The sequence below is a fragment of the Grus americana genome, chromosome 5 (assembly GCF_028858705.1).
Source record: "Grus americana isolate bGruAme1 chromosome 5, bGruAme1.mat, whole genome shotgun sequence".
Lineage (NCBI taxonomy): Eukaryota > Metazoa > Chordata > Aves > Gruiformes > Gruidae > Grus > Grus americana.
In genome coordinates this window covers 52,999,657-53,012,929 of record NC_072856.1, presented here as the reverse complement: position 1 = coordinate 53,012,929, position 13,273 = coordinate 52,999,657, and positions in this window count along the sequence as shown.

The following is a 13,273-nucleotide window of genomic DNA, read 5'->3' as shown; positions in this document are numbered from 1 at the left end:
TGATAATAAGCTGCCATTAAACGTTAAAAAACAGAGGTTACATAATTCACTATCCTGCAAGGACTAAGCAGGATAAAACCAGATACTAATGATGGTTTGTTTGGGATTAATGGTAAGCGTTGGATTAGTTGAGGGCTTCTTGGTATCTGCATTTCCCATCTCTCAACAAAAACTCCAACTGCAAAAGACTAGTGCCACCTTTGGATGAAAATTAGTATTAGACCTCAGTCAATCTGATCTGTTCCCTACAGGCACTGGTTTTTAATCAGATATTTTGTCACACTTTCAGAAAGTTTAGTAAGATTTAATCAAAAAAGCCTTTGTTCCTTCTCACCTTCCTTTTTCTTTTTGCCTCCCATTCAACTTTAATTTTTAAGCAATAAAGACAGAAAGAGTGCTATTCTTCTCAGTGCTCATATGTTACCTCATCTCTTTGGAGTTTATCCTTGGAAATGTATCAGAAAGTCTCCTATTAATCATCATGACATTTGATTAAGGCCCATTTGTAAGCTATTTCCACAAAATTATTAAGCATTTGAGAGGAAAAAAAAAAAAAAAGATCAGTGAAACTTTTCACCTAAGTTTAGGTAAAGGTTTTCCTGATTTTGAGTCTTTTTTGGTACTTCACCCGATTCCTGATTATCCTTATTTTACCTTGCTTTAGATAGCCAGAAACATTAATATCCTCATCAGTCATCAGACCTGCAGCACCTAATGCATCTAACAAGGACGGGCTGCTTCATTTTGAAAGATGGTACCTGAATGTGGTGTACCAGCTCTGGCTGGAAGGGAGTTCACTTTCTTCATAGAGGACCATGCCCTGCTGTGTTTTGAGTGTGTGACTCAAACAGTGTTGGTAACACACCGGTGGGTTTGGCTATTGCTGAACAGCGCTTGCACAGCATCAGAGCTTTCTTGTTTGTCACTCTTCCTCCTCAAGCAGATAGGCTGGGAGTGGGCAAGGATTTGGGAGGGGACACAGCTGGCACAGGTGACCCAAACCAGCCAAAGGGATATTGCATACCATATGATGTCATGCTCGGTGATAAAAAAAACTTGGGGTACAGACGTGGAACATATTCTAACATAGCCATTGCTTGGAGACTGGCTGGGCATCAGTCTGATCATGAGAGCTGGCAAGTGCACCTTCGCAGCACTTTCCCCCTACTTTCCGTCACTTTTAAACCGTCTTTACTTTTACCCAGACATTTTCTTGCTTTTGTTCTTCCTATTCTCTCCCCCTTGGGAAAGTGGAGAGCAAGCAGCTGCGTGGGTGCTTAACTGCTGGCTGGGCTCAACCCACCATGCCAGGATTTGGAAAACTTCTGCCTCCGAAACAGGCACGCAGAAGCATGCCTTATTTCTTAAGGCAAAATGGTACAGCATTACTGACAATCAAATCTACATTCACGTTTAGTATTAACAAAGAGTGGAGACTGTAAGCTAAAATCCCAGAGAGAGGCAAATGATACCATTTGCTAATTGGCTTTGGTTTTCCATCTCTGTGTGGGTTTTATAATTACATGTAAGCTTCATTTGATTTTAAGGGCTCCGCTTTTATTTCTAACAGTGGCACTTTCCAGTTTTTATTGGATGATCCTCTGGAGACCTTGCACTAGGAAAAAAATAAATGTGATCAACCAAATGCTTCACTTCATATGTTCAGGCATACTTCTACGGCAAAATGAAACAGATGTCATTTAATCTACCACATACACACGCAAGTGACAACTTGAGAAAGACAGCCTGGAGTGAGTCAAATCAAAAGAAGGGGCTTTTCTTGATGATTTCCCAATGCAACCAATTAAGTCCACTCCCTGCACACTGTGTGGTTTTGTTTTTCAATTTTTCATGATTTCTTTTTTCCTAACAGCTTTGTTTATCCCCTTAGGGGTGAATGGACAAGTGTTTGCTTTCTGCTGAGGAAATGCTCTGACATCAATGCCCCTGTATGGTCATCCTAGTTTTAAAGCCTCTGATTGCAAAGCTGAGGAGAATTTGGCCAGCTGACTTTTTTTGCTCTCTACAAGTATCTCCTACTATTTTTAAGAGAAAATTCAGGTTCATCTGCAAAAATATTTTCACACATGAACACATAATTGAAGTGATATCACTAATACCACATGAGCCATCACATAACAATTTACTGGGGAAGGGCTCATGTTCCCAGTTCAGTTCTTTATCTCATCTACATGTTTGGCTCTGGCCACGATTTGCAGTGAGAAGTCTGCTTTGTCAGAGGCCATCCCTTTGAACTTACTCATCAAACTTAATTTTAATTCCCTGCTGTGACAGGAGGAATCAGAGACAACAGTCATACTCTAACCTTAATGTAACTCATCCGTGTGGGTCCCCAGTGAACAATTCGCTACATAGTCACTATAACAAGGTTTAATAACTTGCTCTATCAGTATGAATATCTGATTTTAAAGTCTTGTGAAAAGAAAAGTAAGCAAAGAAATTAAGAGAGAAAACAGTCCATTTACATGCTAAAAAATATGCTTGTATCCCATCACTATAATCACTTTGATCAGGCTAATTTTCATCATCTAATATTTTTTCTGTGATCATTATAAGCAGTTATATTTATGCTGCACTATCAAATTGCTGATTTATGAAGGCTATTTACAAAGGCCATGACTACACAATTCAATACACTTTCAGAATCCAGAGTTTCTCCATATGTGCTACACTAATGCATGGGTGCCTGTAACTCACCACTTGAGTCCAGGTCAGGTGAATATTAGGATAGCGTGTGTCAGAAGATTCCTGGAACTCCTGACATGCTGGGAAGATTTAAAGAGTAGCTAGAAATCACATCTTGTATAACAGCATCTCTTGTTCACGTTTTATTTATGTGAAAGTCAGTCAAAGAGGTAAAGTGTATGTGCAACTCTTCTGCTAACTCTTATTTCCCCCATTTGTATCCAAACAAATTTAGTACATATGCAAGAAACAACTCTGGATCTTCAAACATGTCCATATACATTTAATAAAATGAAAGACAATCAAAGTAGATAAGAATCACCAAAACAAACAGATCCAGGCCCTGTTTTCTTGGCCCATCTGGCACCTAAAGCCACCTTTACACTTCCACCAGCCCAAGGCCACATGAGCCCAGATTATATCTGAAGATAAAAGTGAAGCTGAACAGCTCCAGCCTGTGAAAGCTAGATTAAACCATTTAATATGTACTTCATCCCTGCCCTGCCAACATAAAATGCAGCCGCAAGCAGGCCCTTTCTGTCCATACAACCCATTTATTTTATCGCTAACCCACCACAAGTCTGCAGTTCCTGTCCAGTTTGCCTGCATTAAAGCTGACGTTCACTCATACATCTTGATGACACCCAGCTTTAGTGCCATGGTGGGACATATTCAGTGATGACAGCTGACCACAGTAGTAGTCACACCAGCAGGGACCATGACTGGTTGTTACCTTTATATCTGCAGCCAGCTAGTCTTAAAAGTAGTTACCTTGTACCCAAGTAAGAATTTTAACGCAGAACACAAAACTCAGCAGAGGTTGGAAAATGCATCCAATAAGCTGGATAATATTTGGCCTCCCAGACTGGAAGGTTTAAAACATCGATTGCAGCAACAGAGAAAAAACATCTGTAGATTCTCATCAGGTAATTCATCAGAGCATGTAGCTCACCGCCAGTAGACAATATTCTGCTAGACTCAAAATACCTCAAGCTTAAGCATACATGATACCAAAATGATGAGCTTGTGACTGTACCACAATATAAAAATTTCTGTATTACCTTGCCCAAAAAGTCTGACACCACCTCCCCTAAGTTAGGATGCTGATACAGGCAGAAGCCAGTAGGCTTACAGTGGGATTTGCTCCCCTTTTCTCTCCCTGACCAGGTGGGATTGTTCCCTTTCTTCAGCAAACTGCTAGAACCGATGTGACTGCTCTGCTATGAGAAAGGGTAACGAGGAATTTTGTCCAGACCGGGGTGGAGGGACTGTCACAGCCAGCACCATCTCCCCTTGCAGTCCCCCCGGGACAGGTTCTAGCAGCCAGATTAACACCTCCCACCCCACATAAACATACTCTTTCCCCTATCCGCCACCCCAGGAACCATTAGGCCTTTGTCCAACAGGTTTAATAAATAGCAGCACAACTGCAAAGGGTACAACAATACAAAAAAAAGCATTAGCATCATGAAAGATGCAAGAGATGTAGCTAAATGTGTTGTGATGTTTAACAACATAGTAGGCAATGCAATTCTAGAAAGTCACACTGTAATGCAAATTTAGGCACACAGAAATGCAAGTGGACCTCTTATGTCTGAGGCTGATAAAAAAAATCTTTCTCTTGCAACTCTGTCAGAAATCCCACGTCTCCTAAAACTTCAGTGCTAACTCTCAACTTGCAGTGCTTTGTTCTAACCACTTAGCCCAGCCAGGACCTGCACCTCTCCATGTGCCTCCTCCAGAGCCCATGGAGCTCCGCAGTGCTCAGCTCAACAAGAGCAAAGAGAAAGTCACAACTGACACCATGAAGATGTTTGTTCCACATATGGCTGCATTTCACACTTCGTTAGCGTCTGTTCTAAATGACAAGTTTATCTGTTGCTTTGATGCTAGCTGGCTCATGCCTGCCTAACCATACCACAGGCAACACAACTAACCCAAGAGCAGTTTGGTTCCAAGAAATTCCACATTCCATGTAATTTACTTCTCTGGTGAAAAACCATACACTGCATAAGCCTTTTAAAGGTGGCCATAGCAAATGGGATATTCGATGAGGTCTGTAACATTGCTAATCAAGCACTAATGGCTGACACCATTTCAAATGTTTACACAAGCCTGTAATCGACCCTCCCACCCGCTGGGTCCGTGGCCCTGCAGGGACCCTGTCCGGGTGGGCAGTCACAGGCCTGTCAACAGCCTGGGGACTCGGGGATGTTTTCTCTGTGTAATTTATTGCCTGTTAGCACCAACTTCTGATCACTGATTTGAGTACTGGGGGGGAGAGCATAAACACAGACTTGAAGAAGCTCTCCTCGCCCCTTCTGGTCTCAACTTCTGGGTCAATGGCCAGTTACTGTCAGCAGGTTTCACCTCCCCATCGCAGCAATGTTTGGGGTGGCATGGTAACACTCGCCCGCTGCTCTTTCCTTCTGGCTGGCTTTCTGTTGCCACTCCACATCTTTGTGTCTCTGACCCAGTGGGGCGCCCACGGCCACCATCTTTCTAGGATACCTCCTCTGGCATGGGTTGCCTTCTTCCAAGAGCAGCCGGCCCCTCAGCATGGTGTCTCCGGCCCCTCGCAGCTGCTGCTCTTGCTCAAATGTCTCAGCGCCGAAGGCCATGGGCTGCCTGCACCGGTCGGAGCCAGCTGGCTCTGTCACAGGGCAGGTGATGGCTGCCTCCCAGCCAGGGCAGCCCAAACACGGCACGTTGCCACGCAGTGACAAGCTGCTCTGCATCATGCAGCTTTAAAGTGCTAGAGCCAAGCTATTAAAAAAAAAGTTATCTCTGTCTACCCCTTGCTCTTACACCACTGGGTAAATCAAAATATTGACATTAATATTAAAGTAGAACAGCACTAATACTTCAGCAGTCTTTGACCTTAAATTGTGAAAAATCCTCTCGTGATTTAACTTGAATTTGTTTATCTGTTCTAGAGATGGGATATTCCCCTTCGCAGATTTCCATTTGTTTTAGCATATATACCAAAACTGGTTTGCAATTGCTATTCAAATTGTTTCATTCAGATTTCTTTTTATTGCTTTTGTTTCAAAGGCTTGTATAACTTGCTAAGGAACTCATGCTTTAAAAATATACATACTGAAAACAAATTAACATTTTCTGCAGGTTTCAAATACCTGTACAAAGGGGAGTCAAAAAAAAAAATCATTACCCTTTTAAGTGGGGTATCAGAAGTGAGGCTTTTTAAGTTACTTGAAGATTTTAACGGAGGAGTTTGTTCAGACACAGAATGCAATTTCAAACACAAAAGTATTATTGGTTCAAATTATGTACTTTCCAGAAAAGAGACTCTATTTTGGGCACAGAGACACACATACATCCTGCTTTTCCAAAGAAGCTTCTTTATGACCACATTCATGTCCCGCTTTGGCCTTCAAAGCTCCAGCCTCAGACCACTGCTGACATATCGCGTGCCTCAAGCCACGAGCGCAGGCTTTGCGTTAGAGTGCTGTACATACTGCAGCGCGGAACCTCAAACTGAGGAGAACGTGGTAGGCAAGACATTGCACCCAGACATGGCATATGGACAAATGAGTTGGGTTTGCATGGCAAAGGATTGGCCTTCACTAGCAGTAGCCACAACAGTTTTTATTTCTGGCCAACTGTAGAGTTTTGCTTTTTTTGGATTTGTTTTTTTTTAAATCAAAATTACTTGCACTTGCAGTCATTTATATTAGAATTTCTTTTCAAACACAGGAAAAGCAGAGATGAGGTGCTTAGACTGAGATTCGTCAATTACTTCCATCTGACTGTAGCAAGAGAATGTACGTTTCATCTCTGAACTACAATGCCATATTCTTTAACAATGTAACTAGCAAAGATGATTCTGAAATGAGTTATTTCTACAGCTACTGGATATGATGAAAAGCACTCAAAAAAGTCTAGAACCTCCTTGATATTTTATCATTCAAGATGGCAAAAGAAGATTCCACATTATCATTAGGAATGCAACGTTCTCAAAAGACAGCGTTGGTTTTAACAGTTGTGCGCATGAAATTGCCTCAGAAGTCAGGGAAAACAAGACATGTTTTTTCCTCAGTTATGTTTTTCTAAGAGTAAAAGACTTCATGGTTCAAATATTGCATGACAGAGCCTTTATAACTTCTACAGACTTTGTGACTAGATTATTGGGATGTTTATTCCATGAACTGCACTAGTTTAATCAGACAGCAAGGTTAAAGAACAAGCACCAATGCAGACAACTTCCACTAGCCTAATATCCCATTTCTTGACTGAAGAATTCAAATTGAGAACAGCCCATACAGGCATCCATACATCCCCGAGGAACAGCAACTCCTCTCAATAAACAGTCAATACGCCACAAGCGTTACGAGATAACCCCCAACCTACTGAGACTCTACATCCTAAGTTAGGCTTGATTTCAGAACTGCCGTCTCCTCAAGCTGAAAAGCCCAGAAAAGTGGTGTACAGGGTTTGCGTGGCAAGGTTTTGGTAGCAGAGGGGCTACAGGGGTGGCTTCTGTGAGAAGCTGCTAGAAGCTTCCCCTGTGTCCAGCAGAGCCAATGCCAGCTGGCTCCAAGATGGACCTGCTGCTGGCCAAGGCTGAGCCCATCAGACACTGTGGTAGCACCTCTGGGATAACATAGTTAAGAAGGGGGGAAAAAACCTGCCAGAACAGTAACCAGAGAGAGGAGGGAGAACATGTGAGAGGAACAACTCTGCAGACACCCAGGTCAGTGAAGAAGGAGGGGAAGAAGGTGCTCCAGGTGCTGGAGCAGCGATTCCCCTGCAGCCTGTGGAGAAGACCATGGTGAGGCAGGCTGTCCCCCTGCAGCCCATGGAGGTTAACGGTGGAGCAGATATCCACCTGCAGCCTGTGGAGGACCCCATGCCAGAGCAGGTGGAGACACCCAAAGGAGTCTGTGACCCTGTGGGAAGCCCACGCTGGAGCAGGCTTGTGGCAGGACCTGTGGCCCTGTGGAGAGAGGAGCCCACACTGGAGCAGGTTTGCTGTCAGGACTTGTGACCCCATGGGGGACCCACACTGGAGCAGTCTGTTCCTGAAGGTCTGCACCCTGTGGAAGGGACCCACGCTGGAGCATTCGTGAAGAACTGCAGCCCGTGGGAAGGGCTCAAATTGGAGAAATTCGTGGCGGACTGTCTCCCGTGGGAAGGGCCCCATGCTGGAGCAGGGGAACAGTGTGAAGAGTCCTTCCCCTTAGGAGGAAGGAGCGGCAGAGACAATGTGTGATGAACTGACCACAACCCCCATTCCCCATCCCCCTACTCCGCTGGTGGGGAAGAGAGAGAATTTGGGAGTGAAGTTGAGCCTGGGAAGAAGGGAGGGGTGGGGGGGAAGGTGTTTTTAAGGTTTGGTTTCATTTCTCATTATCCCACTCTGATTTGATTGGTAATAATCTCATTTCCCTGAGTTGAGTATGGTTTACCCATGATGGTAATTGGCAAGTGATCTCTCCCTGTCCTTATCTCAACCCATGAGTTTTTTGTTATATTTTCTCTCCCCTGTGCATCTGAGGAGGGCAGAGCGGCTTTGGGGGCACCTGGCCTCCAGCCTGGGTCAACCCACCACAAGTGGAAAAAACAAAGCATTTTTGGTTGAGTAAAAGAGCTCCCAGAAAATACAAAAAGCAGAGCTGCTGAACATCCCAAAGGAACCAATGAGGTGTCTGAAAAAGCCAGAACGCATGGAACTGTAAACTGGAGTATGAAATTCAAGTATGCTGCTTTAATGCACTATTCTCTCGAGCTTAGCCCCCCCCTACTAAAAAAAGAAAAGCATTTAAGACAACCATCCATCCACTGTATCCACAAGTGAATAGACTCCTAAGGGGAAGAAACACACAAAGATCTCAGGGGACCTGGTGCAGAAACCCAGCTGATACCAAGGGAACATCTCAGGTTCTCATGTTCTGAATCACATCCTCCAGTTTCCATAGGCAGCATGGGAACACAAGGCTCCTATTCACCTAAATGACATACCTGGTGTTAGTAAAAGAGTAACTGCTTTTCTCCCCACACACTGTAGCAGATTAAAGAGTGAAACACTTGTGCATATCCAATGTAGGAAAGAGAAGAAGGCCCTGTGCTTGAGGAGGTAGTTATGCTAAAGTGGAGTATTATAAACATAAATCACAAATAGCGTGAAGCTGATGATTCAGAAAGAAATTCTTAGGCACATTCCACAGAAATATGATTAGACAACCAAGTAGAAATCTTCCCGTCTTCACCACTTCCATCTTTTCCCCCTTGCCTTCCCTGAAGCACACCCTTTTGTCAGCACAGACAGATGTCCAATCAGACTAGACACTAAAGGTGCCTTCCCACCTAAATCCCAGCTGCTTGCATATAGTCATAACCTATCTACCAACTCCAGGGCTACAAATTTGCTAGACTATGAAAAAAAAAAGAGACCTTAGAGTCAAATCCAAGCAGTTGACTTAACAGTTTTCAAAATAATATAAATAATGCTGTACTTCAGCAGTTCTCATTGGTTACACAAAGGATGTCAAAGCTCTATGCAGTAAGAAGTGTGCTGCAATGCTGATAAGAGAGAGATTTTACACTTCTACATACATTAGTAAGCAGCAGACTTTGAAAGTGCAATACCCTGTTCAGAGACTTCCGTGCATCTGCCCTTTTAAAGCCACAATACACAGATGATGTGGCACAGCACCTGCAGTAAGAAATCAATGCTTACAGAAGTATACATTTAGGAAATAAGTATTGGTTTAAACACAATTTTAGAAAGCTCAAGGAATTAAAAGGTCAACATCAAAAGCCATTGAATACTAGGAAGATTTTTCAATATTTAGGAGCCCAACTATAAAAATTCCCTTTAATTCTAGATTTCACAGAATTACATTGCATATGATTGAACTATCTAATGAATTATAACATGGCAGAATGCTATGATCAATACAATGAAACAAAAAGCAGAAGCAAATATTGTTTAGTCCAGTAAGTTATACAAAGCCATGTATGCAAAACCTTACAGACCAATGCTTTGACCAGTGGCAGTGAATGGAGTGCCACATATCTTAAAAGTTTACAAATCGACAAGAAATAAAAGTCTTGTAACTTCTTGTTGTTAGTGTCAACCAGGTATCAGTTGATAAGGCATAAGTTGCCAAGAATACCTATTATTTGCCTTCACTGCTCTACTCCATTTGTATTATCAATACCAAGCCTCATTCTAGCTTCTCTCACCACGAGACTGCATAAAATCTAGATCTGTAAGCCTGGTGCCCCTAACCCTGTCCTTAGCCATAACCTAAACTATAAATCAAATAAGCCAAACCATTCAGCACAGCACATTTCATAAACTACTTGCAGCCATCAAACCTAGACCTACAGACTCTGCTGTGTGATCCATGAATAAGTCTAACTCTTTCTGATGCTGTTTATAATCCTAATCTAAACTTATCCTGGAGAAAAACATATACCATTCTGACATGATAGGCTTACAGACACTGAAAGACCTGCCAGTAAAACTCTTCATTTCCCCTCTCAAATCTAAAACTCATGCCTAATTCTACAGGGAACAGTTAACAAGACATCTGTAACCCTGATGAGCGAAGCAGAACACCACCTCCCTAGAAAAGTTATCATAGTTTTGGTTATTTCTCCTTACCTTCCACATTGTCCAAAGCTCTTTCTTCACTCCATTCATACCTCATTTCCAAACCAAGAATATCAAGGCAGATATCCTTCCGCAGTCTCCAGGAGATGGTTAGTTGCTTTAGGCAGCTCAACTTTAAAGAAAAAGTATTCCCCCCATAGCTGGAAGGGTTATTTTAGAACAATTTCAAAATTGTTAGAGCACATGTTCTGACAAGCAAAGGAAAATTCCATTCACAGATCAAAGAAATAACTGTATAATTTGGAAGCTATTTCCTTCTTACAAAACAATCAGCTGAATAGTCCTGCAAATGTAGGAGTAAAATTACCAGAAGTGTGAAGCACTCAAGTTCTGTACTTTTAGGTATGTAACTATTGACTCTTGTATATACCACTCACACAACGCAGTCTCTAGCAGTTTTTGAGATCATGCACACATGCATTAGAAAAATAAGCTTCAATTTTGTATTAAAAAAAAATGTGTAAATTACCCATTTCTGTACATCAGCCTAAAGGCACTCATTATTATATATAAATAGCAGCAAGGCTAACAGTCAAATGTTCAATCTTTTCAATGGTTTCCTTGAACACAAAGCTGATGACTTCCCTCACTATATATTCTAATACCTCAATTACCAATGCAGTCTTTTTTTTTTTTTTAAAAAAAAAAAGCTGGCTTTTTAGAGCAAGCTGTCAGCTATGACATAAGACTTGTGCACATGTGAAATTAAGACCACGCATCATGACTGACCAGAGGCAATGCACAATATTGCAGGAAATGAAGTCATTAATAAATGATGGCATGACTTCACAGCTTTTTCATAATTATTAAGTTGTTAAAACAGTAAGAACAGGCTACGCAGAATGAAGAGGTGCAGTTTTGCAGGATGAGGCTGTCATGCAGGTTATTTTACAGCTATTCAGTTTGGAAGGTATGGACTGCATACATGCTTTCTACTTTTTCCAGTTTAACATTTCTTTGTCTTTTTTGCCTCTCCATAGAAGAACCAGAAGAATTTAACCTAAGTTAAAAATAACAGTCCCCTCCTCCCAACCAATGGAGCAGTAGCCCGTGGGCTACTCAAATCACATTTTAAAGAGTCAAGAATTAATTAAAACAATGCCCAAAAGTAATGAAAATCCTACTTCATACACCAACAGAAGTAGTATCCTGACACTTCTGAAAAAGAAATCAGAACTATGAAAAGTTGCTACTGAATTTCTATGATAAACACAATGTTAACTATTCATGTCATAAATACACAGCAACATAAAAGCTGCATTGAAGAACTGTTGCTGTCGACTCCAAGAGGAAGCAGATTAGGATCATGGTTTGCAATACCAGAGTGTTTTTTGACTGCAACAGAAACTAAATTTAGACCCAGTTACATAAAAAATACTAATAGCCTTAACACTTTTAATCAGCATAAGAGGTTTAGAGATACACAAATGATTTACAGTCTGTTGACTAGTTTTATACTGCATTTGCAATATTGTCCATTAGTAAAATCAGGGAGATTAAGAAAGAAATACTGAGGCATAATAAAATTACATAAAATATGAAAAGCAGGCTATAGAGTGACTCCAAACTTTGATCCTAACAGAAATTTTACCAGAATACAGCAACATAATTTCTCTATAGATTCCTGCAGCATGGGGGCTAACCTGCCCGGGTAATGCAAGACAAGTACCCAACAGGTTCAGAAAACAAGTTGGACTCTATAAAAGCAGTATTAACTTCTGTGATCCTACAAAGGGCAAAAAATAAAACACTTACTATCTTCATACTGTTGCACACTGCTGATCCGTGGCTAGCCCGACAGCACAAAGCAATCTGGCAGGCTTTCAAATGCCAAGTCTGGCATGGTGACGGGCAATATGCTCTGCCAGCTGTGCAACTCCTTCAGGAGCTGCAAAATGACAAAAAAAAAATTCCCTGATGATTCATAAGGATAGTTCATTATTATGGCTTGCAGAGCACCTGCCAATAATTTATGAAGCATTGATCACATCATGCTCAGGACTTTTTTTCCTCCATAGCAGCTAAACAAGTTCCCTGAAAACAACATAAGACACAACAATATTGTCCTAATATAAATAATTACTTGAATAAGCTACAACTGTTGCCCCAGGCATGTGGTAAAATTGAAAAATAGGTGGTAAAGTTATAATTTGTCCTATCTCCCACTTTTTGATATGTAATCTACACCATGGAAACATTTTCAGGTTCAAATCTTGAAGCATATACAACAGGCTAGTTAGCTACATGTGAGTAATCTTTTTTTTTAATCTAACTTGAATACTTCATTGCACAATGTCATCGGAAAGCATTCCTTAAAAGCCTGTTTCTATCAGTGCGTACTAGCAGATACAGAAATTAAATGGCTGACAAGTTAGTCCTACTGAGTTTTAGTGACGATTAAGTTCTAGCTATGTTCCATTTTTTTCTTTCAAGGATCTTTCAAAATCCTTTGTACAATGTTTCTAACAATTTAAGTGTTACTACAAAAAAAAAAACCAACTAACTTCAACGCAATTACTGTAAAAATCTACCTTAAGGCAAGTATTATCACTGATACCTGGCCAGTCACTTCTGAAGCCAATTGTTTTTCCTACAAAAATGCAAAGATCTGGAGAGGAAGCAGTAGTTTCTCCAGATTAAATTAAATGCAATGGTTTTACATAAAATTACAACTTTAGCAAACCTCAACAAAAGGCTAGCTTTCAACTTCTAAGCTATTAGTCATTTCTTCTTCACAGGAACCCATTCCCAGTGATCTAAGCTGGCTCACGCTAGATTAGAATTCTTGTTCTGATTTCCATAGCTGTAAAACAGTCTAGAAAATGGCTGTTGTCTGTGTCATAACATTATGGTTTAGAACAGGTGAGACGACTAAACCAGACTCCTGCAGACAAGGCAACTGAGTTAAGTGACAACTCTAAGAAG